This window comes from Eumetopias jubatus, unplaced genomic scaffold, assembly GCF_037043125.1.
Source record: "Eumetopias jubatus isolate StellerSeaLion01/CBP00866 unplaced genomic scaffold, mEumJub1_p1.0 scaffold_12, whole genome shotgun sequence".
Classification (NCBI taxonomy): Eukaryota; Metazoa; Chordata; class Mammalia; order Carnivora; family Otariidae; genus Eumetopias; species Eumetopias jubatus.
In genome coordinates, this window is record NW_028274818.1 from 96,121,168 (window position 1) to 96,137,701 (window position 16,534).

Below are 16,534 nucleotides of genomic sequence, written 5' to 3' on the forward strand. Positions count from 1 at the left end.
GGACCAGCTATGGGAAGTGACCAGGGAAAGGAAAGGAAACAAGCTCAAGTTTTGCTATGCAGATTTAGGTTAGTGTCTCCTCCATTGATAAGTGTCTTGTGATTCAGTAATGCTGTTCTAGGCACAGAGAGGAAGACACCTTTACAAATGGAGATTTCCTTTATAAATGTACATTTCCCTTCCAAAAGGGTATTCTAGTTTGTTTTCAGAGTTTCTCTTGTGTCTACTTTCTCAAATTAACCTTCTGCCAAAGAGGTATGTTTCGGGGTGGCATGTTCTGCTATCCCCCTGCATTTAGGAAGAATTTGAGGAATGACTCAATCTCTATTTTGCAAATAATGAAAAAAGACTGATAAATTAGGCAACCTGTCCAAGATCACAGAGGCAGCATTTAGCCAAGGTGGGATTCCAATCCAGGTCTCCAAGATACAGTATACTTTTGTTTTTTCTCTGTTGTGCTGCAATTTATGCCACAGATGGCATCCAGGATACAGAAGCAGCTGCTGTCTCCAACATTCCTGAAAGGGAATCACGAGAACTGGATTCCATTTATGACTCGACCTTAATACTGGCTAACAATTATTTAATTTCGTGGGGCTCAATTATGCTTAGCTGTAAAAACGGCTTTTGGATCAACCACCAATCTTTTAAAGGTCTTTTAATTCGAAAACTAAAAATCTTGACATCCGAGAAGGGATAGGATTCATTGGTTTTTTTCCAAGCGGCTTCATTCCCTACGGGCTGGCAACCGTCTACTGGCCCAAGGATTACCCCTTCCCATCCTAGCCTGGCGGCCGCCTCCTCCCCTTACACCTCGAGCAATGCAGGTGCTGTCATTCACTCCAACCTCGGCCTCGCTACACCCAGAGCAGATTCTGAGGGGAACCCGCAACAACTTCCTCCGCGCGCCTAGGGCCCCGGAAGTGACGTCTGTGCGTGCGTGCCGGGCGCTCGCGGCGCCGGGGGCGGGGCTTGAGAGAGGGAGGGCCGGCAAGAGGGCGGGTTGTGGACTGGCGGAGCGGGGACCCACTCGAGCGACCCGCGGAGAGCAGCGGTCCCGACGCCCGTGGAACCGCAGACCAGGTACGGAGCAGACGGACGCGGGCCGAGGCTGGCGCGGCTCTCGGCTGCGGGCGGCGGGGCGGCGGCGCCGTCCGAGCGGGGGCTGCTGGGTCATTCGCCCGTGCCGTCTACCCGGCCGGAGCCGTTGTGCCTCGGTGCTTCCAGCCGCGGTCTGTCCCAACCCCGGGCCCCGCGGTGCGGCCCTGACTAGCCGCAGGCAGTCGCCGGCCGGCTTAATTCTGTCGTGCTCTGCCCGTTTCAGGCGCTCGTCGCCAAGTTCTGCGCGGCCCGGCCCAACTCCGACGGACAGGCGCTTGTCATTTCCTGGTCCCCTCCTGCCACCCGTCCACTCCTCGCAGGATGGCTTCCCTCTGGCCGGCTTCCTCTTCACTGTCCAGCTCTCGGAGTCCGAGGGGACACCTGTGGTGGCGGCCGGTCGGCTCGTGCCCCGGGCCGCTCGGGGGTCCGTCGGGATTGACGGCTCAGACCCAGATCGCAGCCCCGCCTTGGCCGGGGCGTCGGGACTTCACGAACCTGCGTCGGTCTTGCGGAGGGAAAGGTCCCGGAGCAGGGAGGGTGCAGTCTTTCGTGGTGCGGGGACTTGAAGACTTGTCCTAACTTTCGCCCGGTGGTTGAGGGGGAACTTGTGGGCCTGGGGTTAGGAGCAGAAGTCCCTGCTTCCGAACTGTCTCGGAGGGGAACAGAGGTGATGCCCATCACGGAAGTTTAGTCAGAGGGAGGGAGGCACTCAGCCGCTTTAGAGAGTAGGTCACAGACATCTGGTGGTGCCTCAGCGCCCGTGACCAAGCCCTGTGGTTGGGAAATACGTCAGTGGACTCGTTTTGCCCTTGAGATTAGACGTGAAAATTTGTCAGGACGAGTTTACAGCATCACTAGCGGAGTAGGTTTTTGGATGAGAAGAGTTTTGGCTGTTCTTGTTTGTTGGTTTTGTTTTGAAATTAATAATAATAATGGTTGTACTTTTTTTTCCCTGTAAACCTGAAACTGCTTTTTTTTTTTTTTTTTTCTGAAGGCAGACGCTTAACCGTCTGAGCCTCCCAGGCGCTCCTGTAACTGCTTTTTAAAAAGCCTGTTAATTAAAATAGTTGTAACAAGAAGGCTTGCCGGTCGGGTAAAATTGGATTATATTATTAATCCGTTTAATGATAAATAACGTTAACTTTTTTTAAGATTTTATTTATTTATTTGACAGAGAGACAGTGAGAGAGGGAACACAGCAAGGGAGTGGGAGAGGGAGAAGCAGGCTTCCCGCTGAGCGGGGAGCCCGATGCGGGGCTCGATCCCAGGACCCTGGGATCATGACCTGAGCCGAAGGCAGACGCTTAACGGCTGAGCCACCCAGGCGCCCCTAACGTTAACTTTTAAGAGATACTGGTTCTTGTGCGGAAGATTAAGACGTGTTCAGGATTTGAAATGTCACTAACCTTCCAAGCAATCGTGTTTCTTCTCTCTAGAGAGGGACAATGAGGGTACTTTTCAACACAACGTCGTTAGAGCTGAGATAGAGCCCTGAGGAGAGACACTGCAGGGTGTGGAGGGTGAAGAAAGATAATCAGCGAATACTTTATGGAAGTGTCTTGAAGAATGAGTAACTTTGAAATAAGGTTGGGTGGGAATGTGGAGGTGGGCCGAGTAACAGGAGAATAGGCCAGTAACTCACTACTGGGAGGTGGTTTTTGCAAAGTAAAAAAGTGCTGGGCAGAGATGCAGGAGCTTCGGCTTTTATCTGGCGATGACAAAACCAAAGAAGGGTCTCTGCGTGATTAAAATGGAATTTTATGTAGATCTTATGCACTGGCTGCTATTTTGCTGAGGAAGACTGTGTGTACCCAATGTAGAGCTTGATTATGTGCTCATTAAATGTTTGAATTGAGTGTTATGCTCATTTACTAGTTGTTTCATTGTGTAAAAAGTGTCTGACCCTGCTCATTTGTAAGCTTCTGTAAACAGGAATTCTGCTTTTATCTGTTTGCATACCTAATCCAAGTTGGGCATTCACAAGTGTTCCGTGAGTACTTGTTAACTTAATGAGAATTCATTGATTTCTGATGTTGGTTGTCAGTGGGGAAAAAAAAACTCCGTCAGTACTTAACTTATTTTAATATCTACTTATAGGAGAACTAAGATCTTGTTTCATTTACTTGTGTCAGTCTTTGGCTAGAGGCATAGAATTTCAGTCTTGACTGTGAGTTTAATTTTTGGCACATGTGTTTTTATTGGTTGCATAGGAAACATCTGTAGCAGAAATGACCCATCCCTAAAATGTGGAAGATACCTGTGTAACACACCTGTCTATTCTGTGACTCAGAATAGAAATGCTATTAAGTGGCTTCTTAACCCATAAATAAAGTTATCACACCAGAAACAAGAGTTTCACAATAGAAGTCAAACATTTTGAAAGTCTTATTAAATGCTCATTTCTATCATAAAGCATTGTAGAGACATTAGAGTTTCATACGACTGGAATGCCTGGAAATAATTCAGAGTATTGTTGAATAAACAGGAGAAACAACAGTGGACTTACCTCCATCCCACTTGATATTATATAACTTATATTTTGTTTGATATTTGGATAAAGCTCCTAAAATGCTCTAAGAAAAAGCTGTACCTTTATGGTGCTGCTTTCAAGTTGGAGTGTGAGATTCCTGTGTTTGAAGAAGTTTCTGTCAGTGGGGTAGAAATTGTAATTTTTATTACAAAATAGAACATTTTTTCATGTTTCTGGTAGCATAGCTTACTTGTTTATGGTCACGAGGAAGGTGAAGAACTAATTATAATCCATTAATTAGATAAATATGTAGTTAAAAGTCCTAAGTTATGATCAGAGTATGAGTTCATGAATAGGTTAGATTGTACACGCTAAGATTCTTAAGCTTTTTATTTTCCTCAAATGGCATCAAGGAGCTTGCTGAAATCCCTGAGGCAGGAATGTAGCAAAATCCTTAAAGCAGTAATGTAGCAAGAACCTTTGGGGCTCTAAATTCTGTGTTGTTTCACCTTAAGGTGTGGTTGGCAGCATCCTCTATGCTAGGCACAGGCCAGCTCAGAAGGAGTTGTACAGAAATCATTTTTGAAGCTAGTCTCTTCAATTCCCATTCAGAATAAATAATTGTAATTGCATTTATGGTGATTTGGTCTGTATTTTAAAATTAAAAATGACTTTTGGGTGATTTTTACATGGGATATATTTATAATTTTCTGTGTGCTCCACAGTTAAAAATACATCATGAAAGTTTTATTTTTATAGTTCCTGTTGTTAGAATTTCCTAATTTTAGACACAGTATTTGCAAAAGCACTTTCTTTTTTCTTTGGGAGCACAGAAAAGGTAATGCCTTTACAAGTTGAACTCATAAAATACTTATTAATGGAAGAAAACATCTTAGTGTGTTATAATATTTAAGTGGAGCATATCATTTACTTAATGTCACATCTTGTTCCAGAAAGGATTCATAATGGCTTACAAAAATACAGCATGTTATTGAGAACATACAGAAATAAAGGGGTGATGAATTTAGCACTGAGGGAGAAAAATTATGATGAAAACACATCTGTAAGATCCTCATTAAGATGGAATGAGATCTGTACACAAAGTACTTAGACTGAAGTCTTAAATATTTGTTAGAAGGCCACAAATATGACTGCTTTTTAATAGCCAGTTCAGAGAAAAATATAATCAGTTGCATAGTTAAGTGACCATAAGATAAAAGACCAATTTCTCTTTTGGATTCTGAGACTCCTTGTATTGACAAATTCCTCAACTACATCGTTAAGTAAATAACGGCATGCATCTCAAAGGACTGTGTTGTGTTTTACTTTGTTTTTTAGTTAAAAGTCTTTGTTGCCTCATTGTGCAGGTTGATGACAGAACATCGAAACGTAATTCAGTAAAAGCAGTCCTGGTGCTGGCAAAATAATGTGATCTAAGTACTTAGATTTCTACGCTAATTTAATTTAAGGATCTGTTTTAGATTATCTAGATAAGTAGATGGGGATTGTACATTCTTCAGGTTACCTTCCATAAATATTTTCTCAGTGGAGCTTTTTGTTATAGATTTATCAGCAGTGGGGTGAGTTTGTGCTTCCTGACAAGTTCCTCGAGTACATCTATTTTTTATGTTGTTTTATATTGTTTAATCACAGAGCCATATTTTTGGCAGGCATGCTTTATTTTCATGGGGATTATGAAAATGGAGGAGTCTGACAAGAACAAATACTTAAATGTAAATCACCTTACCTTCATATAGAGATGGTCTTAGGGAATACCAAACAGCAGACCTAACATTCATTTCCAGAAGTAGGTTCAGGCTGTTAGCTGCAGCACAGAAAATGTTGGCTTGAAAAGTCCAGGCATATAATTTATTTTTTTAAGACGGGAACAGATCCATTCATCTTAGATGGAGTGTCTAGATAATATATTTGTATTTTGCTCAAGCTAAAAAGCTGCCTGTTTAAGTAATAATAGTTCAGATTTATCAAGTGCTAGCATGGGCCAGGCACTATGTGAGTAATAAATCCTTCACATGTGTGATCTCAATGTTGTCCTTTCCCCTCACCCTTCTTAAAGATATAAAGAAATGTGGTTCAACAAAACTTGTTTCAGGTCATACAAGAGGTGATGGAGATTTGAACTCTGGTAGTCTGACCGAATCAGTGGTCTGCACCTAACCATGACTTTATAATACCTGCAGCAGACTAGACTGTGAGCTCACAAGGTGAGACCAGACATATACACTTAACAGAGGTAGGCACATTGGCAAGTATTGGAACCCACCATTACAAAAGGGCCTTGAACAGTTTGGGATCTTCCTATCCAGATAATGGTCAGGGAGCCACAACTTTAAGGCATTTGGCTGGCCACAGTCTGTAAAGCTGGTGGGGGGCAATCTTCTAAGCATGCATCAGGATCAGCAGAGTGGGGATATTATTTCATGTGTTTGCATTTAAAATGCATATATTTTTTCTTTCTGTTTGCTCTAAATTTGTCTTGAGATCAGGAAAGCCACAATAATATTTATAAAGGTAGTGCACCATTCTAGAAAAAGAGGTTGATATTCATATTTTAGAGTAAACTTTAGCTGGTGGTCTCACTGCTGTGTTGGTGTTGTTTTGTTGTTGTTGTTTTTTAAGATTTTATTTATTTATTTGACAGAGAGAGAAAGTGCACAAGCAGGGGGGCAGCCGAGGGAGAGGGAGAAGCAGATTCCCCACTGAGCAGGACCCTGGGATCATGACCTGAGCCGAAGGCAGACACTTAACTGACTGAGCCACCCAGGTGCCCCAACACTGCTGTGATTTGGGATGAATTTAGGTTATACTTTTGTTGTAATGCCATTGCAGGGTGTATGTGTTCTTAAGCCTCATTCTGTTTCATTAGGAATTGTATTGCACTAAAGTTGTGCAGATAAGTAAACCATTATTTATTGTGCATTTTCATATGCAGCTATTTCAGGTAATTCCAATTTTTTTTGAAGTATTATAATATAGTTCCTATAGTATATTGTAAATTGTGACCTAGTCTATGAAACTGCAGAGTAGAGAACATCCTTATTCATCTTTAATCAGTAAACAATAGGTGGAACTGTTGTTGCCTAAATGTAGTTATGTAACTTAGTGGTTCCTTAATTGCATTTCCATAGAGCTTTTGACATTGTTTTTTAAACATGTTCCTGAAAAATGACTTGGGCTAGTGACCACAGTTTTTTTTTTTTTTTTAAAGATTTTATTTATTTATTTGACAGAGAGAGACACAGTGAAAGAGGGAATACAAAGCAGGGCGAGTGGGAGAGGAAGAAGCAGGCTTTCCGCTGAGCAGGGAGCCCCATGCGGGGCTCCATCTCAGGACCCTGGGATCATGACCTGAGCCGAAGGCAGGCGCTTAAGGGCTGAGCCACCCAGGCGCCCCGTGACCACAGTTTTCAATAGGATATTACAAGAAGAATGCAAATAAAAAATGTGAAAACAAAAAACAGAACTGTAGGCTGATGAAATAAAATGTCTAAAATCCATTGTAATTAGTGTCTCAGGAAGTAATATGCTTGGCTTCTACTTAGCAAGTTGGATTATATCTTTATTTGTATAAATTAATTAGCCATTCCAAGTGTGGTAAGTGTGTAGATATTATTTGAGGTTTCAAATGTTGTGTAGTCATGGGTGGACACATCTTAAGTATCATTTATGAGGAATAATCAGATGGCAAAGTGTTTTCACCCATATGCTAACTGCTCAGTATTTAAGTTCTTTGAATATCAACTGTATGTAAACACTGCTTTCTCCCAAGAGCCTACTTTTGTTCTTGGACATATTTGGTAACAAATTGCAGACACTTTTTTGACGTTGTTGCTAACCACAAGAGGTTATAGGCTATTTCTTTCAAGAAGAACTCTCCAATCCCTGTATGGACCACCAAAAAAAAAAAAAAAGAAAGAAAAAATAAGAACTTTTGCTTTTTTAGTACTTTGGTCTAGTAATTGAATAAATAAATTAGAAAATAAAAATCTCAACTTATTAATTTATTTAAAATAGTGCTTGAGAAGTAAGCTGAGATTCTTTTGAAGTTTAAAGTTCTTAGATTCTAACAGAAAAACTGATCAGGAGGTCGGTTCTAGGCCTAACCAATTCCAGCTCCAAACACAACCACTAATGGTTATGATGGTGAGTCTGCCATTTAGGTAAGTGTAATGCAAAGATGTCAGTTTACATTCTTCAGTCAAAGCTCGAGCTATATTTGGAAAAGGAGAACCTAAGTACTTTCTTAAAGTTTTGTTTTTTCTTTTTCTGAGGGTTTAATTTCAGGAAATCTAGTTTTTATAGTTATAAATTTTAGTGACTTTTCAAACTACCTAGTCTGGTAAACACTATATTACCCCAGAATACCTTCTGTTGTGTAAAATGGTCTTATCTTTTTTTTTTGTGATTAAAAAAGTTATTTACTATTTTATATAAGCATTTCAAAATTCCCATAAGGTATGTGTGAGTTTTATTGTATTGCAAAGAAGTCTGGTATTTATGCTCTATGCTGTTGTAGAGTTCTACCCTTTGAGCTGCCATAGATTTTCCCAAATGGAATTGGTTGCAGCCAGTGCTTTGCATTGGCCTTCAAAGGCCATTCGTAAAAGTATTCTTCTTAGCTCCCAGTGATTACTAATTTCTACCTGCTTGGCTCACATTAGAATTTTCTTGGTGGATTAACACTGTTATCCTTTAATCATTGGTAATACTTTTTGCCTTAAAGTCTACTTTGTATGGTATCACTACAGCGTTACTTAAGCTTTCTTTAGGTAAATGTTGCATGCTGTATCTTTTTCCATCCCTATATTTTCATTTTTTTTATCCTAGCATCTTGATGTTGAATTTAGTTTTTTTCTTTAGTATAAATTTTAGTTTTTAAATTAGAATATTTAGTCCATTTTCATGTAATGCGATTGTCACTATATTTGGTGTTAGATCTACCATCTTTTGATAAGTTTTCTTTTTGACTCACCAGTTTTGTTCCTTTTTCCTTTTTTCTTGCCTTCTCTTGGATTATTATTCGGTTAGTATTTAATGTTTTCCCTGTAGTAATTGCTTAGTTACACATTCTTTTACTATCCTTTTTGTGATTATTACTATCAGTTATAACATACACCCTTGACTTGCTGCAGTCTAATACAAATTATAACTTTCATCACTTCTCCAGTAATGCTGGAACTTTAGTTACTAATTCAATTTGTCTTTTTCCTGCCTTGTTGCATTACTGTTTTACTCATTTATTCTACCTATTTTTTTAAGACCTGTAAGAAATTATTGTTTTTTTGTAATCAGTATTTATGTGCATTTACTTACATATTTACTGTTTACATTACTTTTCGACCCTTCCTTTATTTCTTTGTTTCTCTTTGGCATAGACATTTTTCTTTCCATTTGAAGAGTTCCCGCTCCTATTTTTTCTAATGCAAGTGGGCCCATAATGAATTCTTTATAATTTTTTTTTCTTTATTTTTAGAGAGAGAGTGCGCATGAGTGGTGTGGTCGGGAGTGTGGAGAGGGGCAGAGGGAGAGAGAGAATCCCAAACGGGCTCAACGTGGAGCCTGACGTTGGGCTTGATCTCATGACCCTGGCCTGAGCCTAAATCTAGAGTAAGACGCTTAACTGACTGAGCCACCCAGGCACCCCTATTCTGCCTTTATTTTTAAAGGAAACAGTTATTAAGCACTACATTCTAGGTGGGCTTTTTTTTTTTTTCCAGCCTTTTCAAGAGGTCATTTTATTGTCTTACGGTTTTTATGATTTCTTTTGAAAATTTAGCTGTTTTATTGTTGCACCTATGAAAGTGATGTGCTTCTTTTCCACTAGCTACTTTTAAAAGTTTCTCTTTGTTTTTGATTATCAACAGTTAAGTATGCTGTATCTGTGTGTTTGTGTTTTCTGCTTTGGGGTTCACAGAGTTTCATGAATTTGTGGGTTGTCTTTTTTTTTTTAAAGATTTTATTTATTTATTCGAGAGAGAACGAGAGATAGAGAGCATGAGAGGGAAGAGGGTCAGAGGGAGAAGCAGACTCCCTGCTGAGCAGGGAGCCCGATGTGGGACTCGATCCCGGGACTCCAGGATCATGACCCGAGCCGAAGGCAGTCGCTCAACCAACTGAGCCACCCAGGCGCCCCTGTGGGTTGTCTTTTTATCAGTTTTGAAAATTTGCTAAATATTGGTTCTTATTCATTCTTTCCTTTTCTTTTGAGGGACACCAGTTACATACTCCATAGACTTTTCCACAATGTCCCTGATTCTCTTTACACTTTTTTTTTTCCCTGTATTTCCTATTAGTTTTTCCTTCTGCCTCAGTGTGGATGTATTTTATTGACTTGGGTTCCAGTGTCTAATCCTCTCTTCTGTTAGATCTGGTCTGCTATTAAATCTAACCTTTGAATTCTTAATTTTAGTTATACTTTTCAGATCGATTCTTATGATTACAATTCTCAGTTAAAATTCTTCATTTTTAAAATGTTCTTTCCCCCTTTTCTCACCTATTTTTAATCTACTTTTTACCTATTTTTTTAAAATAGGGAATTTATTTTTTTTAAAGATTTTATTTATTTATTTGAGAGAAAGAGATAGCACGAGAGGGAAGAGAGTCAGAGGGAGAAGCAGACTCCCTGCTGAGCAGGGAGCTCGATGCGGGACTCGATCCCGGGACTCCAGGATCATGACCTGAGCCGAAGGCAGTCGTTTAACCGACTGAGCCACCCAGGCGCCCTAAATAGGGAATTTAAATAACTGTCATTATTAAAAGTCTTTCTGTTAACTTCATTGGATCATCTGGGCATCTCTTTCTATTGTCTGTTTTTTTCTTTTTGGTTTTTAATTATGTAAATGCTGGGTGTTGTGAATAAAATGAAGCTCCAGATGATACTCTTCTTTTTCAGAGAGGAAATCTCTCCTCCCTTTTGAGTACGGGCTTATCACCTAGTCTTATTAGGGACTGAGCTAATGGTTGAGGTTGTGTTGCTGGGTTGATTAAGACGGTTTCCCTCTTGTTTACCTTTACTACTATCGAGTAGTCATCCCGGGCTTCAAACTGATAGTGTAGATTCACAGGGGTGTCTTCCCCTGGTGGCTTCTATACTGTAATCTTTGTTTCTTGAGAACAGTGAGATTACTGAAAATTCCACCTTTTTTTTAATGATTTTATTTATTTGAGAGAGAGAGCACATGTGCACAAGCAGTGAGGGAGGGGCACAGTGAGAGGGAGAAGCGGACTCCCTGCTGAACAGGGAGCCTGACCCACTGGTGCTCTATCCCAGGCCCCTGGGATCATGACCTGAGCCAAAGGCAGATGCTTAACTGACTGAGCCACCCAGGCGCGCCCCCCCCCTTTTTTTTTTTTTTTAAAGATTTTATTCTTAAGTAATCTCCACACCCAACGTGGGGGTTAAATTTACAACCCTGAGATCAAGAGTTGCATCTCCACTGACTGAGCCAGCCAGGCACCCCTGAAAATTCCACTCTAGATTTTCAGGTTTTCAGTTTTGTTTTGAAGCCCTCTTCTTTGCAGCTGCAAAATTTGGTAAATGTCCTCAGGGGAAAACCAGCCTTATGTTACACCCAGCTCTCTTTGACTCTCTTTCACTGGGATTTTGGCTTCTTGAGTCTTGCCTTTCCTCTTTTACAAAAGCTCCTGTGGTTCTTCTGCCTAAAGTCTGGATTCTCATCCTTTTGCCCCAGAATCAGCAAATACACTTGCAGCAAAAGTGACTGCAGAATGTCACTTTGTTTCTCTACAGTTCCTCTCTTTTTCCAGAATCCAGAGGCGTCTAGATTGCTTCAGATTTTCTGATGCCTTTAAATATTGATTTAAAAAATGTATCTAGCTTTCCTTGTTCTCAGCAGGAGTGTTGGTCTGCCACAAATTACTCCATTGTATTTAGAAAAGAAAGTCTCCTACCAGTAATGAATTCATGAGAAGAAATTAGTCTTTTAATAATTGTTGTGCTTACTTTATTTTATTTTATTTTTAAGATTTTATTTATTTATTTGACAGAGCCAGAGAGCACAAGTGGAGGGAGTGGCAGAGGGAGAGGGAGAAGCAGGCTCTGCACTTAGCACGGAGCCCGATACGGGGCTCCATCCCAGGCCCCTGGGATCATGACCTGAGCTGAAGGCAGATGCTTAACCATCTGAGCCACCCAGGCGCCCCTGTGCTTATTTTATAGCTGTAGTTCTCAAAGAGTAGTCCTTAACCACATCATCTGGGAACTTGTTAGGAATGTAGATTCTCAGGCTCTGCCCCTCACCTCCTGAATCAGAGACTCTGGGTTGGGACCCAGTGCTCTGTGCTTTAACAAGTCCTCCATATGATACTGATGCATGCTAAAATTTGAGAACAACTGCTTCGTAAGTTAGTTGTTTTGCTATTTAAATTATACTTCTACCTTCATTGGGCCCTGGAGAGTGTATATGGGGAAAAAAATGAAAGAAAATGGACTGTGTAGGTACTTTGTTAGTCTTCTGAATAAATAATTTAATAAATTTAGGAAATGCATATTGATTACTCACTCTGTTCCTAACACTGCGTTATGTGCCTGTGAACATGGAATGGACATGTAAGTAAGCTTTTATAATAGAATGTTTTACAATAGCTGTATTTATAAAATGCTGTAAGAACCAGAGAGATAGAATTATTCTATCAATGGGAAAAGGGGAGTCAGATGTTATTTGAATGGGGTGAAATTTGAAGGTAGACTAACAGAGTTTTCTAGGCTTGTTCATAAATAAAGTGACCATGTAATTTATTATGCAGAGCAGGTCATTTTTGAGAACCAAAGGGGTGTCTTTATGCTAGGATAGCAGACATAAGCCAGACGGTTCTCATGAACTGGGATGTGTGATTACCCAGTGTATAAAGAGCAAGTGATAACTGTGAACCCACAGTTCTATTATAACTTGTGGAAAACTCATTTCTTTCAATTATTTGTTTACAATTACAGTTTACAATTCTTGATGGTTTTATAGTTTCCTAGGACTCCTCTAAACAAACTAGCACAACCTGGGTGGCTTAAAGCGACACAAATTTATCCTTTCATAGTTCTGGAGGCTAGAAATCTGAAATCAAGGTGTCAGCAGGGCCATGTTCTAGCTCTGAAGGCTGTAGGGAAGATGATTGCTGGCTGTCCTTGTAGTTCCTTGGCTTGCAGCCACATTATTCTGATTTCCACCTCTGTGGCCACATGGCCTCTGTGTCTCTCAGGGCCTTTTTATAAGGATTTAGGGCCCACCCTAATCCCCACCCTAATCCAGTATGACCTCTTTCTATAATTACATCTGCCTAGAGCTTATTTCCAAATCAGGTTTCATTCACAGTATTGAGTTCAGCCTGTCTTTTGAGGGGCCACAGTTCAACCCACAACAGATGGTATGGTTTTTATTTTATTCTATTTTAAGGTTTTATTTATTCACTTGAGAGAGAGAAAGAGATAGAGAGAGCATGAGCAGGTGAGAGGGGCAGAGGGAGGTGGAGGAGAGGGAAACTCCGTGCTGAGCAGGGAGTCTGACACGTGGGGCTCGATCTCAGGACTCTGGGAACATGACCTGAGCCGAAGGCAGATGTTTAACCAACTGAGCCACCCAGGCGCCCTGAGATGGTATGGTTTAGGAACTTTTGAAAGTTCCTGCAATTTAATGGGATTACATTTTTATTACACACAGTATACTTCTCAGAAGCTTAAAACATAATACAAATATGTATTTCATAGAGCCATCTAACAAGTCTGAATAAATTTTCAAACCAGGCAGTTGCTTTTTGTATTTCTCATATCTCATAGATGTGTGTGTGTATCACTTTGCCCAACCACAGCTGGGTGAGGCTAAGGGTGAAATGGCTGCAGCAAAGCGAAAACTAAGGTGTAAGTTTGAGAAAAAACAAAGCTGTTAATGGTTGAAACCACATTATGTACCGCAGTTTGTTGCTAGTGTAAGTGGAGTTAAGAGAGAGAATATTTGGTCATTTACTTAGAAACTGACCAGTTGGGGAATTGGCTGCTTCCCTGGAAGAGAGGATAGAGCATGGTAGGAAGTAGACCAGAGCAGCCAGTTTATTTTTTGCGTGCAAGTTTGAGTTGTTAGCCTGGGAAATGGCATGCTCAGATCGGAGTCATAATTTTACTTATCTGGAGAGGGTGCAGCTTAATACAGTGGAAGATTGTTGTCAAGAACTCACTCTGTAAGAATGCTGCTCTTCTGGCTCTGCTCATTCCAGCAGCACAAACTCCACTTTATATTCCATGGGTTTGATTACAGAGTGGAATTATTTGGGCAGGCTAGTGTTTGGATACTCTGTTTTGTTATATTTAACATTGGAACTCTGCCACTGATTCTCAGTGTGATATATATTTTTTTAAAGATTTATTTATTCATTTGAGAGAGAGCATGAGCCCCGGTGGGGGAGGGGTAGAGGGAGGTGGAGAGAGAATCTCAAGCAGACGCCCCACTGAGCCTGAGGGAGGACTTGATCTCCCGACCCTGAGATCCTGACCTGCGCGGAAATGAAAAGTCTGATGCTCTACTGACTGAGCCACCCAGGCACCCCCTCAGTATGATAGTTACATTCATTTTGGAAGCAATGTATTTAATAATATAAAAGTCAGTGAAATTTGGGTATAGATTTTAAATACTGTCTTTGATTAAAACAATGGTGTCTTCATAATATAAAGTCAGGGACTAAAAGATAACATAAAAAGAGCACCTATAAAAAGAAAAAAGATTATATGTAAACTATGCTTCATCTAAAAAAAGATGACGTAGAAAAACAAGCAAAGAACGTGAATAGTTAAATTCTTCAAAGAAGATATGCTCATGGCCAGTAAATATGTATTAAAGATGTTTAATCTTAAGGAAATGCATATTAAAACAATAAATGATTTTTTTTTGCCTTTCAGATTGGCAAAATAAAGACTAATGATGCCTGTTTATGATTTTGTGGGAAAGTAGATTCTCTCATACACCATAGGTGGGAATGTAGATGGATACAACCATTTTGTGAAGCCAGTTTGGTAGTATATATCAATATTTAAAATGCACAAACCCTTTGACATTCCGTTTCTGTTTCTAGGAAGCTGCTCCCATTTTATGATTGGTCTACTCACATCCTTATCCTGCATATCAGAGATTCACAATTTCTTTTTATCAGTATAATTTCTAAATATGATAAACTACTTCATTGTCCGATTAAAGTATTTGCTTTTCTTTTTCTAAGTAGACCTTTTAAAAACTAGGTAGAAGTTTCAGTTTATATTTAAATCTTTCTTTTTAAATTTTCCTTCAGTTTTTAAGCTTAAATAGCCCTCAGTACTTTAAAAGTTTCATAAATAATTTTAGTTCTTTGTATTTTTCCATTTGTCTTTTAAAAATTTTAACTCTTGGGGCACCTGGGTGGCTCAGTTGTTAAGCATCCGCCTTCGGCTCCGGTCATGATCTCTGCGTCCTGGGATCGAGCCCCGCATCGGGCTCCCTGCTCAGTGGGGAGCCTGCTTCTCCCTCACCCACTCCCCCTGCTTGTGTTCCCTCTTTTGCTGTGTCTCTCTGTTAAATAAATAAAACCTTAATAAAAACTTTTTTAACTCTTTTAAGATACCTGTAATTAATTTGGGAGAGTACCAGGTTGCTGACCAGTTATTTCAGCATTGCTTATTGAAAATTCTCCCCTTCTCCTTCCACTACTACTAAGTTGGTTTTTTTTGTTTGTTTTTAAGATTTTTTTATTATTTATTTATTTGACACAGAGAGAGAGAGCAGGGGGAGCAGGAGAGAGAGAAGCAGGCTCCCCGCTGAGCAAGGAGCCCGGTGTGGGGCTCAATCCTAGGACCTTGGGATCATGACCTGAGCCAAAGGCAGACGCTTAACCGACTGAGCCACCCAGGTGCCCCAGTTGTTTTATGTATTGTATTAGCATTCATTTTGGAGTCAACCTGTTCTGTATCCATTTGCCAGTTCTGTTTCTAAGTTCACCCTATTTTAACAAGTTTGCTTAAAAAAATTAAAATTCAGGGACACCTGGGTGGCTCAGTCAGTTGGGCGTGTGTCTTCGGCTGGGGTCGTGATCCCCGGGGTCCTGGGATTGAGTCCCGCTTCGGTCTTGCTCTGCGGAGAGCCTGCTTCTCCCTCTGCTTGTGCTCGCTCTCTGACAAATAAGTAAATAAAATCTTTTAAAAATTTTATTTAAAAAATTAAAATTCAATAACTTAATTTAGAAAACTAAAAAAAATCTTGCCTATTATTGCTGAGAAAATAAGGAAAACTTTTGTCAAGTTCAAAAAAGTTTTTTGTAATTTTATTGTCATTTGTACTAAACTTGAAATTTTTGAAACATTTACCATTTATGTATTTAATTTTCTCAGTAAAAATTGGCATGTCTTACCAACTATTTCAGCCTTCTTTGTATCTCAATTTTTATTGTAAACTATATGATTTTCCTATTACAACATTGATACTATTGTGAATGAGATCTCTTTTTATATTTTCTATCTTGTTATTGTTAGGCTATTTTAAGAGTTCCATAGATTTCATGTATACATATTTAGCTTGTTCCACATAAACATAAATTCTTTTATGTAATTTTAAAATTGTTTCTTCATTTTTCATAGTGTTTTCATTTCTTCTTTCAGGCTTTCTAGATATATAGTTATATCTCCCATACTACACAGCAAGCACCATGAGGACTGAAACTTTACTTTTACTTTTATAAAGTACCTGTCATATAATGTATATCAGTATATAAATATTTGCTAAATAAGTGAGTGATAAGTAGAGAAAGCACTAGAAGAATATAGTGACTTGGGTGATGTTTTTATTTTCTTTGTACTTTATTTTCTTCTTGTCTGTATATCTCAGGTGTTTTAGAGTAAGCATCTTATATTTCTATGAGTGGAGAAAAGCAAATTTAAGGGAAAAAAATTACCTGTAAGTTTTATTTCTTAACTGA

General features: G+C 39.7%; 1 protein-coding gene across 3 annotated transcripts in view; it reads left to right on the plus strand.

The window, feature by feature from the left end:
• The first annotated feature begins 983 nt into the window (after positions 1–983).
• The window catches only part of RABGEF1 (RAB guanine nucleotide exchange factor 1), a 58,152-nt gene continuing 42,601 nt past the window's right edge, over positions 984–16,534 (plus strand). For 2 of the 3 annotated variants that reach the window (XM_028109805.2, XM_028109807.2), the window contains exon 1: positions 984–1,083. The gene's annotated coding sequence lies outside the window, so the exon portion shown is untranslated. The remainder of the gene's footprint in view (positions 1,084–16,534) is intronic. The other variant, XM_028109806.2, reaches the window with a different exon arrangement.